The sequence below is a fragment of the Lissotriton vulgaris genome, chromosome 2_1 (genome assembly GCF_964263255.1).
Source record: "Lissotriton vulgaris chromosome 2_1, aLisVul1.2, whole genome shotgun sequence".
Classification (NCBI taxonomy): domain Eukaryota; kingdom Metazoa; phylum Chordata; class Amphibia; order Caudata; family Salamandridae; genus Lissotriton; species Lissotriton vulgaris.
In genome coordinates, this window is record NC_141687.1 from 1,905,219,493 (window position 1) to 1,905,238,984 (window position 19,492).

Below are 19,492 nucleotides of genomic sequence, written 5' to 3' on the forward strand. Positions count from 1 at the left end.
CTTGATCCGGAGGATGGACTTACAGCAAACCGAGATGCTTAGATGGTGCCTGCGGGTGCAGGGTGGCTACTCCTGAGCCACAAGGGAGAGTCTTCAGAAATAGTCAAGAGTCCTTTCGTGGAAAGTAGTCAAGATTCAGAATTATCTCTTTTGGGAAGGGGGCCTGCTCCTACCTTTATTCTAAAAAAAGGGGCAGGCACGCGACTAGGTCCTGCCCATGGGTGGGACCAGGAGGGGGGTGGCTACACCCCTCTCCCTTGTCCGGACTTTCCCCAGCTCAGGGGCTGGTGTGCCCCTAGAACTGGTTTAAGCCGGCATATGCACAGTGAGCACCGGGGTGCCACTTGCAGTCACCTTCCTCTCAGCCCTGCCTACCTGGGATACACAAAACCCTGTCTGGGATGGTGCTAGCACCGCCCCTGACACGAAACCCTTTGTCCAAGCTCTCCTCGCTGGAAGGACTCCCAGCAGCAGGAGGTCAGACTTGTGTCTGTGGTGGCAGCATCCATTTTGTGATGCTGAGGCTCGAGTTAGCTTTAACCGGAGTTCACAGTTACATACATGTCGTGTCCCTCTAGAAGGGTGGAATGCTAACCCCGTAGGCAGAATTGGCGAGGGGTTAGTGTAGGAAGGTACCTCCTGACTCCCCCAACTTTTTTCCCTGTGTTTTAGCTGGTTTTTGACATAGTCGACCTGGGATCCTGCCAATCAGGACCCCAGGCCTACTGCTCTCTCTGTAAAATGGATTCCATGTACCTTAGGTACATTTCCAATTGGTACTGGGCCACCCTATCAGACCCTGTAACTCAGGGCATGGGTGTCCCAGGGCTGCCAGGGGCTGCAGCATGTATTATGCCACCCCTGGCTGGCCTCCTCAATTTGACACAACTGGCTGCATGACAGCTGGGGCAAAGTCGTGTAATCACCCTTTGCTGTAGATATAGTATACCTATATCTAACCCTAAAAATGGACACACAGATTCCTATCAGTCACTCCTATGGCAGGCCTTAAAAATCCTGAAGGCAGAGTGCTTGGAATCGTGTGAGATGGTGCTCTGGCATGAGCTGAGCCTGTCTGCAGCTTGCGGAACCAAGTCCTAATAGCTGTTCCATGATAACGCATACCATATACTCTTAAGTGCATTATAATCCTCGCGGTTAAATGCTATCTTTGGTATTGCTTTATCAAAACATGTCGAGTAAGGTGTCATACGAATTGGAATACTAACCCCTCGCCAATTCTGGCGACGGGGTTAGCATTCCACCCTTCTAGAGGGACACGACATGTATGTAACTGTGAACCCCGGTTAAAGTTAAGCAAAGCCTCAGCTCCACAAAATGGATGCTGCCACCACAGACACGAGTCTGACCTCCTGCTGCTGGGAGTCCTTCCAGGGAGGAGAGCCTGGACAAAGGGTTTCCTGTCAGGGGCGGTGCTAGCACCATCCCAGACAGGGTTTTGTGTATCTTGGGTAGGCAGGGCTTTACAGGAAGGTGACTGCTGAGTGGCACCCCGGTGCTCACTACGCATAGGCCGGTCAGAACCAGTTCCAAGGGCACACCAGCCCCTGGCCTGGGGGAAGTCCGGCATGGGAGAGGGGTGTAACCACCCCCCTCCTAGTCCCACCCATAGGCAGGACCTAGTCACCGGGTCAGCCCCCTTTTTTAGTATAAAGATAGGAGCGGGCCCCCTGTTCAAATTAGATCATCTTTGGAATCAAGACACGACTTTCTGCGAAAGGACATCAAGATTTCTTCTTCAAGATTCTCCCTTGTGGCTAAGGAGTAGTCACCCTGCATCCGCAGGCACCATCCTAAGAACACTGCGGTCTGCTGCAAGTCCTTCCTCCGGAATCCGACTGCCCAGCTCGACGAGACCCGGCTTCCCTGGCACCTCTGACCTCTACTCACCTCTACAGCCAAGCTGAGAACCGTGAGTGCGACGAGACCTCGAGGGACCGACGATCGCCAAGACTGCACGACTTCTTTGCAACAAGCCCACCGTGTGCTCCACTGGCGAGTGCTTTGGGGTCCGAGAAGCCCCAACCCTGAGCAGCTCCAGCACCGAAGATCAGCCCTCCAGCATCTCCACGATCTGCGTGGGGCTCTTCTGCTTTTGTCTGCTCACCGCGCTGTGTGGCTACTAGCCGGCTGGCTTGTGGCCTTCTTCACGACGCCCGACGACATCACTGCTGCTGGTCTGGTTGCTCCAGACTGGCCCTTGCTTCCTTGCAACAGAGAAGCACCCCGGACCCTCCTGGTCCACTCCAGACGCCATTTTGAGTCCACCGCGTGGGCTTGAATTTGCCAAGGCTTTGTTGCCCAATCCTGGGTCCAGCGACGCTGACAGCTTCATCCATCGTGGGACAGCTCGCTCCTCCATCCTGGTCGCCGACAACGCCTCCTGGTCCGTGAGATCTGCAGAGCACAGCGTCACCCACTCACCTAGTCGAGGTGACTACCATCCGGTGCCCTCCTGGTGCCACCTGACTACTGGCTAGTAGTCTCGAACTTGGTCCCCTCTGCTTTCAGGTGTCATCTCTCTTCAAGATCCAGGCTTGGATCACTTCGAACTCTCTTCACTGGTCGCCTGCCAGCATCTTTCCTCCAGGCTCCTGGTCCGTCAACGAGGATTCCCGACGTCTTTTGAGACATATGCAGCTGCAGCCCCTGGGCTAGGTAACTTCGGCATTTCGGTGCCCCAGCATAGCCTCACTATCCAAGGGTCAGAATCCACTTTCGTTTTCCTCCCACCAGGTCGGGTTCGCCCGAGAACACTAACTCTGTGAAATCTAGCTACCATAGACTTTGTCCCGCATCACGCGTGAGAGTGCACACTCTGCACCCGAGTCCCCTAGGCCTCCTAGAAGTAATCTGAAGATTCTATAGTCAAGACCTAGCGATTCCAAAGCCTATTAGTATTGTACTTACCTGCTAGTAATTTCGCATTCCACTTTCAGAGTATATGGTTTTCCGTGCCCCTCAGGCATTTGTATATACTGTGCTAACTTAAGTATTTTCGTAAGAGTTTTGTTTTGTGCTTAGTACCCTGTCCTCATAAAGAGTACAGGGCTGTTGTGATCTTAATAAATACACTGTTTATTTTCATAACACTTGTGTGGTGTCCTTTCACTTGGTGTTCAAGGGGTATATGTGTGGTATAACAGCTGGCTTAACACGCCCTCTCGAGTCTTTAACCTTAGACTGCTCGTATCCACGCTACTAGGATAGCTGGTCTATAAGGTGGACTTACAACCAATCATCAATAAGGGTTGCTGGACTGATACATAGTGTTCACTAGAATAGTGAGCACTGCATATCAGGCCACCTTCTCACATTGGTGAGCAGCGGGTGGGATTTGAGCTTGCTGTTGTTTTACCACACGTATCCTAAGAATATCTTGTTGAAAGATCACATAAGTACTTTTAGGTACATATAACTTAGCTTAGAATACTCTGAGTTCTACTGAACCAGCTGTTGCAGCTCCTCAAGGCTTAGCACACCTTGGATGCAACTCTTAGCAAGGGATCAGTAGGCAAACACATAGTGTAGGTAGGTGTATCACTTACACCACACTAGAATCAGCATGTCAGACAAAGGAGGAAACTCTGAGTCTCCCCTTGTGTCAGTGGACCCTGCACAGGTCACTACTTCCAGATATGCTGCTCTTAGCTTCCAGGAGATGAGACAAGTGTGTACCTCCAGGAAGTTGAGACAGGGGTCTAACCCCACAATCCCATTTCTGATTGGTCTCTTAGAGACTTATGATGCTAAGAAGGCTGCTAACACAGATCCTTCTAATCCAGATGGGAGTATGCGCTCCTTACAGGGTCCCTTTGATAACCATGACCATCCCCTCCAGGAGGCAGATGATGCTGAGGATGAGGATGAGGATGAGTTGTCAGGGGATGAGGCAGACAAAGGCCCAGAAGTAGTTAGTCAGCTAACTAGGGACAACTTAAGCAGGCATGAGAATGGTACTAGGAGATCCCTGGGACCCCTCTCAGGCCAGCTTAACATTGGGAATGGACGAGTTAGGTCTCTATCAAGAGGCTCTAGCAGATCCCATCAAACCAATGGGTCTCAGGACTCTGCTCTGAGGAGGATGACCTCCCCTCAGAGGAGAGTGTATGAAGCTAAAGAAAGGGCAGCCAATCTGAGGATTGAAAGGGAAGAACTTGCCCTGGCCAAAGAGAGGCTTGCCTTTGCTAGAGAGCAACAGTTAAGTGGGGTAGTCCCCACTGGTGGCAGCAATATACCTAGCAATAGGGAAAGGAGTTTTGATACAAAGCACCTGAATAAGATAGTGCCCCCCTTTAAACAAGGGGATGACATCCACAAATGGATTACTGCTTTGGAGAGGGCCTGCACTGTGCAGGGTGTTCCCCAGAGTCAGTGGGCAGCTATCTTGTGGCTCTCCTTTGAAGGTAAAGGTAGAGATAAGCTCCTCACTACTGGAGTGGAGGATGCTAACAATTACCAAGTCCTGAAGAATACACTGGTTGATGGGTTTGGTTTAACCACTGAACAGTACAGGATGATGTTCAGAGACACCCAGAAAACTCAGGATTGGACTGACTTTGTTGATTGTGCCACTAAGGCTTTTGAAGGCTGGCTACTGGGTAGTAAGGTTACTGATTTTAAAGGATTGTACAATCTAATTATGAGGGAGCAAATCTTAAATAATTGTCAGAACCAGTTATTACACCAGCACCTGGTAGACTCTGATCTGACCTCTCCACAGGAATTGGGTAAGAGGGCAGACAAATGGGTCAGAACCAGGGTCAGGCCTAAGAACCAGGGTGGTGACCAAAAGAAGGAATCAACCAAGCCTCAAGAGAAGGGTGGGAATAAATCTGCTGATCAAACCACAGGGCCCCAAAAATCCTCTGACAAGGGTGGGTCCCCAACTTCTCCCAAAACCCAAAAGAAACCTTATTGCCATACCTGTAAACAGGTGGGCCATTACAAAAGTGATATCAGTTGCCCTAAAATAGCAATAAGGAAAACATACCCCCAGGTAGTACTCCCAGACCTCCTGTTACCACTAGTGGTAATCCCCCAGGTGGTGGGAGTGCCCCCAAGAATGTGGTGGGCATTACTTTGGGAAACCAGGTGGACTATGGCCTAGCCAGGTCCCCTGAAACAACTCTTGTCTGTGAGACTGGCTTGGGGTTTGCCAACTTCACTACTGGTTCCCACATTTTGGGAAAGTATAGACAGGAGCCCCTTATCAATGGTCAGAAAGTTGAGGCATACAGAGACACAGGGGCCAGCATCACCATGGTGATTGACCATCTGGTCCCCTCTGCTCAACTGACCCTGGTTTCACTTATCAGGTGACAGACGTTCATGGAGGGAAAAGAAGGCATCCCATGGCAGTAATTGAGCTCAGCTGGGGTGATGTCACAGGGCCCATGAGAGTGGCAGTGACAGACACCCTACCTGTAGATTGCTTACTGGGGAATGACCTGGAAATCTCAGCATGGGCTGAGGTGGAGCAAGAAACTCACTCCAGAATGATAGGCCTATCCAGACAAGTTAGTGGGGCAGTAATAGCTACAGCCCCAGTCCAAGCACCATTCCTCCCTGAAAAGGTTGGAAGGGCAGTGGTAGCCACTGCCCAGGCTCAGACAGACTTTCCAGAACAGGATAGGAGGGCTGTGACAGTCACAGCCCACACACAAACTGAGTGCCTTCCTGAAAAGGTTGGCAAGGCTGTAATGGTCTCAGCCTCTACTCAAACAGATAATAGTGTTGTGAAGCCTGAAACTATGGATCACTCCACTCAGACAGAGAGTATTGAGGAGGAAGAGAAATCTCCCTCTCACCAGACTTTAGGAAAGGATCAGCCTCCTCAGGGAACTGATCTGACCCCTTGTGAAGGAACTGCCCCAGAGGTAGTCAGGCCTAGCCTGGCAGAGCCCCTGATGTCAGTGGACCCTTCCAAGGTGGGACCCAGTCTGGAGCAGGTAACCTGCCCCTCTCTACCCTGCCTCAGTCAGCCCAGGGCTGAAGAGGTCAGGGAGGCCAGTGGTGGACCCCAAAGGGCCCCCTGTCCAAAAGAACTCCTTAATCAGCAGATTACGATCACTGAAGCTGGTAAACCTAGCCAAGTGAAGATAAGTCAGACTCCTGAGGGATCCCCCTTAAAAGTAGTTAGGGACCTCCCACAGCTGGACACTGTTGGGCACAGCCAAAAATGGGGCCTAAAAACCCCAGACCTGACCTGTCCCTCCAGTAAGCCAAACAGAGGGACTCAGCCTCCAGCTTTAGGTAGCCAGAGGCTGACCCTGAGAGCACAGTGCATCTCGGCTAAAGAAAGAAAGGCACACATGATGGATGGTGATTGGAGGAAGTTGAGCCCAAAGGTAGAGGAGCCTCACTTCAGTACTCCATCCCAGCATCAGCCTTTTACTTTCCCAAGACACACCAGAGACAGAGATTCCCTATGGTGGAGACCCTCAGATACCCTTAGGGTGAGGGGTTGCCTAGTGGACCATGACACAGGGGGAAACCAAGCCAGAGCTGGTCCTTCCTTATATGGCCACTTAGGTAATAGAGGCTTACCTGGACAAGGATAGCCTTATCTCCTTTCGTTTGGGGGGGGGGGGGGGTTGTGTAGGAAGGTACTTCCAGACTATGGTTGCCCCCAACTTTTTTCCCTGTGTTTTAGCTGGTTTTTGACATAGTCGACCTGGGATCCTGCCAATCAGGACCCCAGGCCTACTGCTCTCTCTGTAAAATGGATTCCATGTACCTTAGGTACATTTCCAATTGGTACTGGGCCACCCTATCAGACCCTGTAACTCAGGGCATGGGTGTCCCAGGGCTGCCAGGGGCTGCAGCATGTATTATGCCACCCCTGGCTGGCCTCCTCAATTTGACACAACTGGCTGCATGACAGCTGGGGCAAAGTCGTGTAATCACCCTTTGCTGTAGATATAGTATACCTATATCTAACCCTAAAAATGGACACACAGATTCCTATCAGTCACTCCTATGGCAGGCCTTAACAATCCTGAAGGCAGAGTGCTTGGAATCGTGTGAGATGGTGCTCTGGCATGAGCTGAGCCTGTCTGCAGCTTGCGGAACCAAGTCCTAATAGCTGTTCCATGATAACGCATACCATATACTCTTAAGTGCATTATAATCCTCGCGGTTAAATGCTATCTTTGGTATTGCTTTATCAAAACATGTCGAGTAAGGTGTCATACGAATTGGAATACTAACCCCTCGCCAATTCTGGCGACGGGGTTAGCATTCCACCCTTCTAGAGGGACACGACATGTATGTAACTGTGAACCCGGTTAAAGTTAAGCAAAGCCTCAGCTCCACAAAATGGATGCTGCCACCACAGACACGAGTCTGACCTCCTGCTGTTGGGAGTCCTTCCAGCGAGGAGAGCCTGGACAAAGGGTTTCCTGTCAGGGGCGGTGCTAGCACCATCCCAGACAGGGTTTTGTGTATCCTGGGTAGGCAGGGCTTTACAGGAAGGTGACTGCTGAGTGGCACCCCAGTGCTCACTACGCATAGGCCGGTCAGAACCAGTTCCAGGGGCACACCAGCCCCTGGCCTGGGGGAAGTCCGGCATGGGAGAGGGGTGTAACCACCCCCCTCCTAGTCCCACCCATAGGCAGGACCTAGTCACCGGGTCAGCCCCCTTTTTTAGTATAAAGATGGGAGCGGGCCCCCTGTTAAAATTAGATCATCTTTGGAATCAAGACACGACTTTCTGCGAAAGGACATCAAGATTTCTTCTTCAAGATTCTCCCTTGTGGCTAAGGAGTAGTCACCCTGCATCCGCAGGCACCATCCTAAGAACACTGCGGTCTGCTGCAAGTCCTTCCTCCGGAATCCGACTGCCCAGCTCGACGAGACCCGGCTTCCCTGGCACCTCTGACCTCTACTCACCTCTACAGCCAAGCTGAGAACCGTGAGTGCGACGAGACCTCGAGGGACCGACGATCGCCAAGACTGCACGACTTCTTTGCAACAAGCCCACCGTGTGCTCCACTGGTGAGTGCTTTGGGGTCCGAGAAGCCCCAACCCTGAGCAGCTCCAGCACCGAAGATCAGCACTCCAGCATCTCCACGATCTGCGTGGGGCCCTTCTGCTTTTGTCTGCTCACCGCGCTGTGTGGCTACTAGCCAGCTGGCTTGTGGCCTTCTTCACGACGCCATCACTGCTGCTGGTCTGGTTGCTCCAGACTGGCCCTTGCTTCCTTGCAACAGAGAAGCACCCCGGACCCTCCTGGTCCACTCCAGACGCCATTTTGAGTCCACCGCGTGGGCTTGAATTTGCCAAGGCTTTGTTGCCCAATCCTGGGTCCAGCAACGCCGACAGCTTCATCCATCGTGGGACAGCTCGCTCCTCCATCCTGATCGCCGACAACGCCTCCTGGTCCGTGAGATCTGCGGTCACAGCGTCACCCACTCACCTTGTCGAGGTGGCTACCATCCGGTACCCTCCTGGTGCCCACTGACTACTGGCTAGTAGTCTCGAACTTGGTCCCCTCTGCTTTCAGGTGTCATCTCTCTTCAAGATCCAGGCTTGGATCACTTCGAACTCTCTTCACTGGTCGCCTGCCAGCATCTTTCCTCCAGGCTCCTGGTCCGTCTACGAGGATTCCCGACGTCTTTTGAGACATATGCAGCTGCAGCCCCTGGGCTAGGTAACTGCGGCATTTCGGTGCCCCAGCATAGCTTCACTATCCAAGGGTCAGAATCCACTTTCGTTTTCATCCCACCAGGTCGGGTTCGCCCGAGAACACTAACTCTGTGAAATCTAGCTACCATAGACTTTGTCCCGCATCACGCGTGAGTGTGCACACTCTGCACCCGAGTCCCCTAGGCCTCCTAGAAGTAATCTGAAGATTTTATAGTCAAGACCTAGCGATTCCAAAGCCTATTAGTATTGTACTTACCTGCTAGTAATTTCGCATTCCACTTTCAGAGTATATGGTTTTCCGTGCCCCTCGGGCATTTGTATATACTGTGCTAACTTAAGTATTTTCGTAAGAGTTTGGTTTTGTGCTTAGTACCCTGTCCTCATAAAGAGTACAGGGCTGTTGTGATCTTAATAAATACACTGTTTATTTTCATAACACTTGTGTGGTGTCCTTTCACTTGGTGTTCAAGGGGTATATGTGTGGTATAACAGCTGCCTTAACACGCCCTCTCGAGTCTTTAGCCTTAGACTGCTCGTATCCACGCTACTAGGATAGCTGGTCTATAAGGTTGACTTACAACCAATCATCAATAAGGGTTGCTGGACTGATACATAGTGTTCACTAGAATAGTGAGCACTGCATATCAGGCCACCTTCTCACAGTTAGTATTCCAATTTGTATGACACCTTACTCGACATGTTTTGATAAAGCGATACCAAAGATTGCAAATAACCGCGAGGATTATAATGCACTTAAGAGTATATGGTACGCGTTATCATGGAACAGCTATTAGGATTTGGTTCCGCAAGCTGCAGACGGGCTCAGCTCATGCCAGAGCACCATCTCACATAATTCCAAGCACTCTGCCTTCAGGATTGTTAAGGTCTGCCATAGGAGTGACTGATAGGAATACATGTGTCCATTTTAGGGTTGGATATAGGGATACTATATCTAAAGCAAAGGGTGATTACACCACCTTGCCCCAGCTGTCGTGCAGCCAGTTGTTTCAGATTTGGATGGCCAGCCAGGGGTGGCATAATACATGCTGCAGCCCCTGGTAGGCCCTGTGTACACCTATGCCCTGGGCACCTAAGGTACACTGTACAGGGACTGATAAGGTGGCTCAGTATCCAATTAGATATGTACCTAAGGTACATGGAATCCATTTTACAGAGAGAGCAGTAGGCCTGGGGCCCTAAATAGCAGGGTCCCAGGTCAACTAAGTCGAAACACCAGCAAAACACCAGGCAAAAAGTTGGGGGTAACCTTAGACAGATATCACCTTCCTACAGCCCTCATCAACACCACACTATAGGTTGCCCCCTCCTCCGAAGCCACGGTAGGAGGGGAGACAAAACCAGTGTCTGGAGAGGTGTCCAGGACTGACACTCCTTGGTCAGAGGGTCCTCAGACCCCTCCCAATCCTCCTCATCACCCATCTCCTGATACTCAGGGTTTTCAATCAATGGGGCCGGTTCGTAGAAGTGAAAATCTCCAAACGGCGACGCCGGAACTGGAGCAAAGGAGGCATCAGTGGCGGCGGCGCCCGAGGACGGCGCCGGAGGTGACACCATACGGACCGACTGTGAGAAGGTGGCCTGATATGCAGTGCTCACTATTCTAGTGAACACTATGTATCGGTCCAGCAACCCTTATTGATGATTGGTTGTAAGTCAACCTTATAGACCAGCTATCCTAGTAGCGTGGATACGAGCAGTCTAAGGCTAAAGACTCGAGAGGGCGTGTTAAGCCAGCTGTTTACCACACATATACCCCTTGAATACCCAGTGAAAGGACACCACACAAGTGTTATGAAAATAAACAGTTATTTATTAAGAATCACAACAGCCCTGTACTCTTTATGAGGACAGGGTACTAAGCACAAACCAAAACTCTTACAAAAATACTTAAGTTAGCACAGTATATACAAATGCCCGAGGGGCACGGAAAACCATATACTCTGAAAGTGGAATGCGAAATTACTAGCAGGTAAGTACAGTACTAATAGCCTTTGGAATCGCTAGGACTTGACTATAGAATCGTTAGATTACTTCTAGGAGACCCAGGGGACTCGGGTGCAGAGTGTGCACTCTCACGCGTGATGCGGGACAAAGTCTATGGTAGCTAGGAATTGCAAAGTTAGTGTTCTCGGGCGAACCCGACCTGGTAGGAGGAAAACGAAAGTGGATTCTGACCCTTGGATAGTGAGGCTATGCTGGGGCACCAAAATGCCGAAGTTACCTAGCCCAGGGGCTGCAGCTGCATAGGACTCAAAAGACGTCGGGAATCCTCGTAGACGGACCAGGAGCCTGGAAGAAAGAAGTTGCTGGCAGGCGACCAGTGAAGAAAGTACGGTGGATCCAAGCCTGGATCGATGGAAGATGACACCTGAAAGCAGAGGGGACCAAGTTCGAGACTACTAGCCAGTAGTCCGTGGGCACCAGGAGGGCACCGGATGGTAGCCACCTCGACAAGGTGAGTGGGTGACGCTGTGACCGCAGATCTCACGGACCAGGAGGCGTTGTCGGCGACCAGGATGGAGGAGCGATCTGTCCCACGATGGATGAAGCTGTCGGCGTCGCTGGACCCAGGATTGGGCAACAAAGCCTTGGCAAATTCAAGCCCACGCGGTGGACTTAAAATGGGGTCTGGAGTGGACCAGGAGGGTCCGGGGTGCCTCTCTTGAAGAAGGAAGCAAGGGCCAGTCTGGAGCAACCAGACCAGCAGCAGTGATGTCGTCGGGCGTCGTGAAGAAGGCCACAAGCCAGCCGGCTAGTAGCCACACAGCGCGGTGAGCACGCAAAAGCAGAAGGGCCCCACGCAGATCGTGGAGATGCTGGAGGGCTGATCTTCGGTGCTGGAGCTGCTCAGGGTTGGGGCTTCTCGGACCCCAAAGCACTCACCAGTGGAAGACTCGGTGGGCTTGTTACAAAGAAGTCGTGCAGTCTTGGCGATCGTCGGTCCCTCGAGGTCTCGTCGCACTCCCGGTTCTCAGCTTTGCTGTAGAAGTGAGTAGAGGTCAGAGGTGCCAGGGAAGCCGGGTCTCGTCGAGCTGGGTCGTCGGATTCGTGATGAAGGACTTGCAGCAGACCGCAGTGTTCTTAGGATGGTGCCCGCTTGATGCAGGGTGACTACTCCTTAGCCACAAGGGAGAATCTTGAAGAAGGAAATCTTGAAGTCCTTTCGCAGAAAGTCGTGTCTTGATTCCAAAGATGATCTAATTTGAACAGGGGGCCCGCTCCCATCTTTATACTAAAAAAGGGGGCTGACCCGGTGACTAGGTCCTGCCTATGGGTGGGACTAGGAGGGGGGTGGTTACATCCCTCTGCCATGCCGGACTTCCCCAGGCCAGGGGCTGGTGTGCCCCTGGAACTGGTTCAGACCGGCCTATGCGTAGTGAGCACCGGGGTGCCACTCAGCAGTCACCTTCCTGAAAAGCCCTGCCTACCCAGGATACACAAAACCATGTCTGGGACGGTGCTAGCACCGCCCCGGACAGGAAACCCTTTGTCCAAGCCTCCCTCGCTGGAAGGACTCCCAGCAGCAGGAGGTCAGACTCGTGTCTGTGGTGGCAGCATCCATTTTGTGGAGCTGAGGCTTCAGTTAACTTTAACCGGGGTTCACAGTTACATACATGTCGTGTCCCTCTAGAAGGGTGGAATGCTAACCCCGTCGCCAGAATTGGCGAGGGGTTAGTATTCCAATTCGTATGACACCTTACTCGACATGTTTTGATAAAGCAATACCAAAGTTTGCATTTAACCGCGAGGATTATAATGCACTTAAGAGTACATGGTATGCGATATCATGGAACAGCTATTAGGACTTGGTTCCGCAAGCTGCAGACAGGCTCAGCTCATGCCAGAGCACCATCTCACACGATTCCAAGCACTCTGCCTTCAGGATTGTCAAGGCCTGCCATAGGAGTGACTGATAGGAATCTGTGTGTCCATTTTAGGGTTAGGCATAGGTATACTACACCTACAGCAAAGGGTGATTACACGACTTTGCCCCAGCTGTCATGCAGCCAGTTGTGTCAAATTTAGGAGGCCAGCCAGGGGTGGCATAATACATGCTGCAGCCCCTGGCAGCCCTGGGTACACCTATGCCCTGAGTTACAGGGTCTGATAAGGTGGCCCAGTACCAATTGGTAAATGCACCTAGGGTACATGTTGTAATTTAGAAAGAGAACAGCCAGGCTGTGGGTCTGATTGGCAGGCCCACAGCCAGAGAAAGTCGTAAACCAGTGAAACAAAAGCAAAAAATCTGGGTGATCATAGGATTGCAGACCCTACTCTCCTACATGACCCCCCCCCAAACTTTGGGACAATAAGCTAACCTTGACCAGGTGAGTCTTCTTGTTCTAAGTGGAAATATCTGGAGAGCCCATCGGCATTGCCATGATCAGTACCAGGTCTATGTTCCACTGTAAAGTCCATCCCCTGTAGGGAAATGGACCACCTAAGCAGTTTGGGGTTTTCACCCTTCATCTGATTTAGCCACAAGAGGGGCTTATGGTCGGTCTGAATCTTGAAGTGAGTGCCAAAGAAGTATGGCCTCCGCTTCTTCAGGGCCCAAACCACAGCAAAGGCCTCCCTCTCAATAGCTGACCAATTCTTCTCTCTGGGGGTCAGCCTTCTGCTTATAAAAGCAATGGGCTGGTCTTGACCATCAAAATTCAGCTGAGATAGAACAGCTCCCACACCCAACTCAGAAGCATCCGTTTGGACAATGAATGGTTTGGAGTAGTCTGGACTCTTAAGGATAGGTGCTGTGCACATGGCCTGCTTTAGGTCATCGAATGCTTTTTGACAGCCTGCTGTCCACTGAACTTTTTTTGGCATTTTCTTACTTGTCAGTTCATTTAATGGAGTCACAATTGATCCATAGTTCCTGACAAATTTTCTGTAGTAACCAGTCAGGCCCAAGAAAGCTCGAACCTGAGTCTGGGTGGTTGGAGGAGCCCAGTCCCTGATTTACTGTATTTTGCTCTCCAGTGGCTGAACCTGGCCTCCACCTACAAGGTTGCCCAGGTATACAACCTGTGTCTGCCCTATCTGGCACTTGGTGGCCTTGATAGTGAGGCCTGCTGCTTGCAGAGCCTCTAACACTTTCCTCAGGTGGACCAGGTGATCCTCCCAGGTGGAGCTAAAGACAGCAATATCATCTAGATATGCTGCACAGAAGTCATCCAGCCCAGTGAGGACTTGATTCACCAACCTTTGGAAGGTGGCAGGTGCATTTTTCAGACCAAAGGGCATTACCACAAATTGATAATGCCTACCAGGGGTTGATAATGCTGTCTTGGGCTTGGCATCCTCAGCTAACCTGATTTGCCAATACCCAGCTGTTAAGTCAAATGTGCTTAAGTAGTTGGCAGAAGCCAATCTATCTATCAGCTCATCTGCCCTTGGTATTGGGTGGGCATCAGTCTTAGTGACTGCATTGAGACCCCTGTAGTCTACGCAAAACCTCATCTCTCTCTTACCATCCTGGGTGTGAGGTTTTGGCACTAGAACTACTGGACTAGCCCAAGGGCTATCTGAGGGTTCAATGACTCCCAACTCCAACATTTTCTGCACTTCAGTTTTTATGCAGTCTCTAACATGATCAGGCTGCCTGTAGATTTTACTCTTAACTGGCAGACTGTCACCAGTGTCAACCTCATGGGTACACCAATTGGTCTGACTGGGTGTCAGAGAAAATATATGTCTGAAAGACTGAAGAACCTGTTTACAGTCTTTCTGTTGATGCTCAGAGAGGCTGCCACAAAAGACAACACCATCTACTGACCCATCATCAGGATTCTGAGTGAGCAGGTCTGGGAGAGGGTCACTCTCTTCCTCCTGTCCCTCATCTATGGCCATGAGCAAGCTCATGTCCTTCCTGTCGACATATGCTTTGAGCCTGTTGACATGGAGCACCCTGTGGGGGCTCCTGGGAGTTCCAAGGTCCACCAGGTAGGTGACCTCTCCCTTTTGCTCAAGAATTGTGTGGGGCCCAGACCATTTGTCTTTGAGTGCTGCTGGGGCCACTGGCTCCAACACCCACACCTTCTGTCCAGGCTGATAAACAGTCAGGACAGCCTTTTGGTCATGCCAAGCTTTTTGAAGTTCTTGACTGGCCTTAAGGTTTTCTGATGCCTTCTCCATATACTCAGCCATCCTGGAGCGGAGACCAAGTACATAGTCCACTATGCTGGTTGCAGGCTTTTTGAGAGGTCTCTCCCATCCTTCCTTCACCAAACACAGGGGGCCTCTCACAGGATGCCCATACAAAAGTTCAAAAGGGCTGTAGCCAACCCCCTTTTGTGGGACCTCTCTGTAAGCAAACAGAAGGCAGGGAATCAGGACATCCCATCTACGCCTGAGCTTTTCAGGTAGTCCATGAATCATCCCTTTTAGGGTCCTGTTGAACCTTTCAACAAGCCCATTGCATTGTGGATGATAGGGTGTAGTGAATTTGTAATTGACACCACATTCCTTCCACATTGCAGTTAAGTAGCTTGACATGAAGTTTGCACCTCTGTCAGAGACAACCTCCATAGGGAAGCCCACTCTGGAGAACACTCCAACTAGGGCCCTTGCCACGACAGGTGCTGTAGTGGTCCTAAGTGGAATAGCTTCAGGATACCTGGTGGCATGATCCACTACCACCAGTATAAACTTGTGCCCTGATGCTGTCTGGGGTTCCATTGGACCAACAATGTCAATCCCCACTCTTTCAAAGGGCACCCCCACCACAGGCATTGGTATAAGGGGGGCCTTTGTTGTGCCACCTGACTTACCACTGGCTTGGCAAGTGACACCGGAGCGACAAAACTCCTTGGTATCCTCATTCATGTGAGGCCAGTGAAAGTGTGAGACAAGCCTGTCCCAAGTCTTTGTCTGGCCTAAGTGACCTGCTAAGGGAATCTCATGGGCCAAGGTAAGTAGGAAACCTCTCTGAGACAAGGGTACAACCAGCCTCCTGGCCATGCCAGGCTTGGGGTCTCTTGATTCAGTGTACAGGAGTCCATCTTCCCAGTATACCTTGTGGGTACCTGTGGCGTTCCCAGCAGCCTCAGCAGCAGCCTGCTGTCTGAGGGGTTCAAGAGAAGGGCAGCTTAACTGGTCCTTCCCCAGGTCTTCCCTTGAGGGTCCCCCTGAACCCAAGAATTCAACTTGATCAAGTTCAAACTCTCTGGGCTCAGTTTCCCTCAATTCCTGTAGGTCAGCCTCCTCTGAGACTTGATCCTCAACCTGGGGCAAGGGGAAGGCACAGCCTTAACCCTACTGCTCTTCTTCTTGGGAGGTGTCTGGTCCATTGTTCCAGGATCCAGCACCTGTTCAGTGGGACATTTCCTGACCTGTGACCTGGTCACAGCAAACACATGTGCTGGCAAGCCTAACATTTCCATGTGAGTCCTCTGCTCCACTTCTGACCATTGTGATGACTCCAAATCATTGCCCAACAAACAATCCACTGGGAGGTCTGAACTAACTACAACCTTCTTTTGGCCAGTTACCCCTCCCCAGGAGAAAGCTACAATTGCCATACTGTGATTGGTAGTGACATTGCTTGCATTGGTCACCAGGAATTCTGTACCTGGCATGATCTGTCCAGGGTCCACAAAGTTAGGTGTCACCATTGTGACACTGGCACAAGTGTCCCTATAGGCCTGAGCCATTTTGCCATTAATGAAAGGTGTCTGTCTGTATTTGCCCAAAGTATTGGGACTTATATCAGGGGACATATCCACATCCCCTGTACAAACAAGGACAGCCTGAGTGAGTGTACCAACTAAGTTGTCACACCCCTCAGAACCCAGGGTTAACCCTACTAAACCCTTGGGAGGTGCACTACCACAGCTGACTGTACTAGGGGGCACAGGTGCCTTAGTGGCTGCAGTGGCAGGAGTCTGCCCTCCTCCTTTCTTGGTGCACTCACTAAACCAGTGAGTTTTACTTTTGCAGTATTGGCACCACCTTTTAGATTGGCCTTCTTGGTTTTTCTTCTTCTGGGGAGCCTGACCCCCACCCTCTTTGGGTTGTTGGGGACCTGTCGAAGACTTCTGGTCATTTTGTTCCCCCTTAGAATCTTTACCCTTCTGGTCTGCTTTCTTCTGACCACCTTGATTCTGGCCCTGGTTCTGTTTAACTCTTGTTCTAACCCATCTGTCTGCCTTCTTTCCCAATTCTTGGGGAGAGGTCAGATCTGAGTCAACAAGATGCTGATGCAACAACTGGTTCTGACAATTGTTTAAAATTTGTTCTCTCATCATCAAATTGTACAATCCTTTATAATCAGTAACCTTACTGCCCAGCAACCAGCCCTCAAAAGCCTTAGTGGCACAATCTACAAAGTCAGACCAATCTTGAGACTGAGTTTTCTGGGTATCCCTGAACAGCACCCTGTACTGCTCAGTGGTTAGGCCAAACCCTTCAACCAGTGTATTTTTCAAGACTTGGTAATTGTTAGCATCCTCCACTCTTGTAGTGAGGAGCTTGTCTCTACCTTTACCTTCAAAGGAGAGCCACAAGATAGCTGCCCACTGACTCTGGGGAACACCTTGCACAGTGCAGGCCCTCTCCAAAGCAGTAATCCATTTGTGGATGTCATCCCCTTGTTTAAAGGGGGGCACTATCTTACCTAGGTGTTTTGTATCAAAACTCCTTTCCCTATTGCTAGGTACAATGCTGCCACCAGTGGGGACTACCCCACTTAACTGTTGCTCTCTAGCAAAGGCAAGCCTCTCTTTGGCCAGGGCAAGTTCCTCCCTTTCAATCCTCAGATTGGCTGCCCCCTTTCTTTAGCTTCATACACTCTCCTCTGAGGGGAAGTCATCCCTCTTTGAGAAGCGTTGTGAGAGCCATTGGTTTGAAGGGATCTGCCAGAGCCTCTTGACAGAGATCTGGCTCGTCCATTCCCAATGTTAAGCTGACCTGATAGTGGCCCCAGGGGTCCCCCAGTACCACTGTCATGTTTGCTTAAGTTGGACCTGGTTAGTCTGCTGACTTCTACCTGTCCCTTATCTGCCTCATCCCCAGAGGGATCCTCATCCTCATCCTCCTCCCCTTCTTCGTTCTCAGTTGAGAGGTGGATTAGGTCAGGGTCTCCTCTGGTTCCCTCAAGGGGAGGCATGCCTCCATCTGGATTAGAAGGGCTAAGAAGTCTCTCAGCCTTTCTGGCATCATAAGTCTCTAGGAGACCAATCAGAAAGGAGGTGGTGGGGTTAGCCCCTTGCTTAATCTTCCTAGAGGTACACACTTGTCGTAACTCATGGAAGCTAAGCACAGTATATCTGGAAGGAAGGACCTGTGGAGGGTCCACTGACACAAGGGGAGACTCAGAGTTTCCTCCTTTGTCTGACATACTGTTTCTAGTGTGGTGTAAGTGATGCACCTACCTACACTATGTGTTTACCTACTGATCCCTTGCTAAGAGTTGCAGCCAAGGTGTGCTAAGCCTTGAGGAGCTGCAACAGCTGGTTCAGTAGAACTCAGAGTATTCTAAGCTTAGTTATATGTACTAACAGTACTTATGTGATCTTTCAACAAGATATTCTTAGGATACGTGTGGTAAAAACAACAGCAAGCTCAAATCCCAACCGCTGCTCACCAATGTGAGAAGGTGGCCTGATATGCAGTGCTCACTATTCTAGTGAACACTATGTATCAGTCCAGCAACCCTTATTGATGATTGGTTGTAAGTCAACCTTATAGACCAGCTATCCTAGTAGCGTGGATACGAGCAGTCTAAGGCTAAAGACTCGAGAGGGCGTGTTAAGCCAGCTGTTTACCACACATATACCCCTTGAATACCCAGTGAAAGGACACCACACAAGCGTTATGAAAATAAACAGTTATTTATTAAGAATCACAACAGCCCTGTACTCTTTATGAGGACAGGGTACTAAGCACAAACCAAAACTCTTACAAAAATACTTAAGTTAGCACAGTATATACAAATGCCCGAGGGGCACGGAAAACCATATACTCTGAAAGTGGAATGCGAAATTACTAGCAGGTAAGTACAGTACTAATAGCCTTTGGAATCGCTAGGACTTGACTATAGAATCGTTAGATTACTTCTAGGAGACACAGGGGACTCGGGTGCAGAGTGTGCACTCTCACGCGTGATGCGGGACAAAGTCTATGGTAGCTAGGAATTGCAAAGTTAGTGTTCTCGGGCGAACCCGACCTGGTAGGAGGAAAACGAAAGTGGATTCTGACCCTTAGATAGTGAGGCTATGCTGGGGCACCGAAATGCCGAAGTTACCTAGCCCAGGGGCTGCAGCTGCATAGGACTCAAAAGACGTCGGGAATCCTCGTAGACGGACCAGGAGCCTGGAAGAAAGAAGTTGCTGGCAGGCGACCAGTGAAGAAAGTTCGGTGGATCCAAGCCTGGATCGATGGAAGATGACACCTGAAAGCAGAGGGGACCAAGTTCGAGACTACTAGCCAGTAGTCAGTGGGCAGTGGGCACCAGGAGGGCACCGGATGGTAGCCACCTCGACAAGGTGAGTGGGTGACGCTGTGACCGCAGATCTCACGGACCAGGAGGCGTTGTCGGCGACCAGGATGGAGGAGCGATCTGTCCCACGATGGATGAAGCTGTCGGCGTCGCTGGACCCAGGATTGGGCAACAAAGCCTTGGCAAATTCAAGCCCACGCGGTGGACTTAAAATGGCGTCTGGAGTGGACCAGGAGGGTCCGGGGTGCCTCTCTTGAAGAAGGAAGCAAGGGCCAGTCTGGAGCAACCAGACCAGCAGCAGTGATGTCGTCGGGCGTCGTGAAGAAGGCCACAAGCCAGCCGGCTAGTAGCCACACAGCGCGGTGA